We start from the raw sequence: 3,465 nt of genomic DNA on the forward strand, positions 1-3,465 counted from the left end.
GAAAGAGTGATATTTGAAGATAGTATGCCATATCCTACATATCTAGTTGAATCCATGGAACTGAATAAAGGCAGCCAGGGGACATGTAGAGCAAATGAAAGAAGTTCATATAAAGCTAAGAAGAATACTTAGAGATTAATATTCTCGGTAGAGAGATCCATATCTAGAATATTGCCAGAATATATCAAGGTTGATTTTAAGCAGTGGGAACCAGAGAATTAAGATCATATCTACTTTAACAAAATAGATGTTGCTTTCCTATTTTACAATACACATAAACTCAGAAACTAAAATAGCAAGCTAGTAGAATTAACAAGAATAAGAGAAAAATAAAAAATAATTGGGACCAGCAGATGGAAGAATGGTTACTTCACTGGACTCCCAAGTATTTGACCGTGGTTTGAGTCCAGGACCTGGTGGCTTGAAACCCACACCAAGCACATGTATGTGCGTGCTTACCCAAAATTCCAAGAGGAAAATGGAGAAGGGATTGTGGTATGGCCATCCCCAGTGGGTGGTGGTGGTGGTGATTTCTCACGTTCTGTCTCTCTGGTGAGCATACACACCCTATAGCAAAAATCTCTCTTAAAAAAGAATAAAAAGTAATAATCATACATATGACTGCATTATGTTCAAAAAGTATAGTTGGATTTCATATTTTAACATTCTTTGCTAATGAAAAAGTATTCTTGGGTATCTACATTAGTACTGGAATAAAATATATGCAAGTTATAATTCATACTAATTTGCCACTTACTAGCTGTGTTCCCATCTGGGAATAATTTAACCACACTCAGACACCGTTTCCTCTTGTGTATAGTGAGAAATTTTGTGATAATCACAGAATAACATATGGAAAATACCTGTCTCAGCACTCAACACTCTTAAGTATTATAAGTCTTTTCTCCATTGAGAATAAAGAGAACAAAAGCAGAAGAAAGTCTGTAATATTTTACTTACATCCAAGCAGAAATGCACTAGATTCACCCATCTTCATTTCAGTGCTGTAGCTAAGGGCCTGCATCACTTTCTTAAGATGATGTACTTTACAGGGTTCTCTGTTGGTAGAAAGAAGTGCTGCTACGCATCGTCCGCAACATCAGAGCCCTTGTAATAGAATGTCCCTCAGAGGAAACTCATGTTTAAAACTGTATTGCCACAGTACCTTCTAGGGAAAAAAAAAAAAAGGTAACTATGGCTATCACATTTGTGTGTAAATATAATTAAATACATTTACTGCTCTAGTCTTAGGAGAGTATGGATTCACTAGTGAGAAATATACAATATCAAAAAGGCAGGAAAGCAGAGTTCCCTCATACTAAATGAAGAACAGTTAAATGTCCCTTAAAATGGTAGCAAATAGTTTCCATATCACAGCCTTGCAAAATTGCTCAGAGCATGAAATAAAAAGAATCCTGAATCCTGCAAGGACTATGAAGAAGTAAATGGAACTAGTAGACTTAGTTTCTAATGTTTTAATCAACCTTTTTCCCTTAGGTAATTGTGATTTAACTTTTTAACCATCGGATCCTATGAATGATGACGACTGTAAGCGCAGATTTGAGCTCTGGTCACAGCTCGTCACACACACTAGCTCCTGAGAGGGAAGGAGGAGAAGGGATTGCTATGTGGTCATCTCTCCTGAAAGGTGATTTCCTACTTTCTCTCTTTCTCTGTCTCTCTCCAGTAAGCACATCTGCCCTATAGCAGACTAAAAAATAATAATAAAAACATGAAAACAAGCTGTTCATTGGCACCATGGTTGAAAAAGAAAATGAAAGAAAGAAACCCTGCTTTTTTTTTTTTTTTTTTTTTTTAAAGCCAGGCTCTCTTGGCTGAAACAGACACAAAAAGGAGCTTCATATAACTGTAGTTAGAACTGCTGCAAAGGTTTATGACTCCTTTAAACATGTGGAAGAAGTTGTTATTCTACAATTGTATTTCTAGGATGATGGCTACTTAAAATGAGGTGACTCACCTTTAGAATATACCAGATAATTGCCTGGCTCTCCTGACTAAAGTAAGATATTAATTATAGAAGCTAATTAGTGACCTGTTTGAAGAAAATCTGATCATATGGGTTTTCATTTATGGGTGCTTGTGTTCTCTATATGCACAATGGAAAAAACCTTCCAGTAACTGTGATTATTACCATTATTTCATTTTTATTGCTTTCCCATTCAAAGGGAGACCACAGAAAGTCAACAATGCAGTTACTTCGCTTTAGCAAACTGGAAAGTACAAGATAATATTATTTTCCTGTGAGTTAGGAACTACTGAAGAAGATAACTACAGGTTCTAAAAGTTTAGTGTGACATCTAAATAGCAAATCCTATTTTGCATAACTCAACTTTCCTATTTCCTATGAAAATACATAGTATATTAAACTGATAACACAATCAAAAGTTAAGGCAGATAGTGTAATATTCTCTCAAACCAGATTCTTGTAACCTTTAATGTCTCTGTAGCTCAACTTGGAATTTGAGTTGATAGCCATCACAGTTTTTCATCTGCCACTGGAGAAAAACACCTCAGTTTTATACAAAGAAGATACATTCTCTTCCTCACTCCTTTCTCCTAGGCCACAGACCACAGGTACATTCCATCAGAAACCTTCCCTTTTTGAGATAGCTACTAGTTTTGATCTGACTGTAGTATGTTGTTTCTCCCTATATAAACTGTATGATTTTTTCTTTTCCCATTTCAAAATATGAGCTGCTAATTACCAAACATAATAGGGTAATATAGAGGGGGAGATAGATGGTTGTACCTCATCACACCTGGAAGAAGCAAAACCAAGCAGACTGGCTAGTCCTGGTAAGAAACAGGATTCTCAGTCCAACCAAAAGATCAGGGGTAGTGATCTGTGCCTATAGTCCCAGCAACTATGGAAGGTTGGTACAGGAGAACCATGACATGGTGAGACCTTGTTTAATAATAATAATATTAATAAGATGAGATTTTTACCTTTTGCTATATTCTTGGCTGAGAATTTTAGGGAACCAGGAATAAACTCAGTATAATACTGTATTTCAATCAGATAATTACCCTACTTGGTTGCTTGGTAAACTGGGGGTGGGGGTGGGGGGGACAGGGAAGCAGGAATATTTGTACATAATCCAACAACTTTCACTTTAGATCAGAAAAATGAGGAAAGGGTTTAGGAATAATTGAGTCAACATAAAGACAGTGTCTTAACATGGTTCACTCCAAAAACAGCTTGGAAAGCAGGACTTGTGTATAAGGATTTTATTTGGGAAATACTAGAAAACAGAAACAAGAGGCTGTGGAGGAAAACAGGAAAAAAACAGAAGGTAATACAAGGATGTTAAGTCAGCGATAGGTGAGCAACTGGAGCCAGATCGTGCTAGAGCCCTTTGAGGAACAAAAAGGATGATTCTCAGAATTGACATTTAGAAAGTGCAACATTAGCCTTTGACTCTTAGTTCCCATGTTTTGGAAAGT

Source organism: Tupaia chinensis, unplaced genomic scaffold, assembly GCF_000334495.1.
Source record: "Tupaia chinensis unplaced genomic scaffold, TupChi_1.0 Scaffold000105_1, whole genome shotgun sequence".
Taxonomy (NCBI): Eukaryota; Metazoa; Chordata; class Mammalia; order Scandentia; family Tupaiidae; genus Tupaia; species Tupaia belangeri.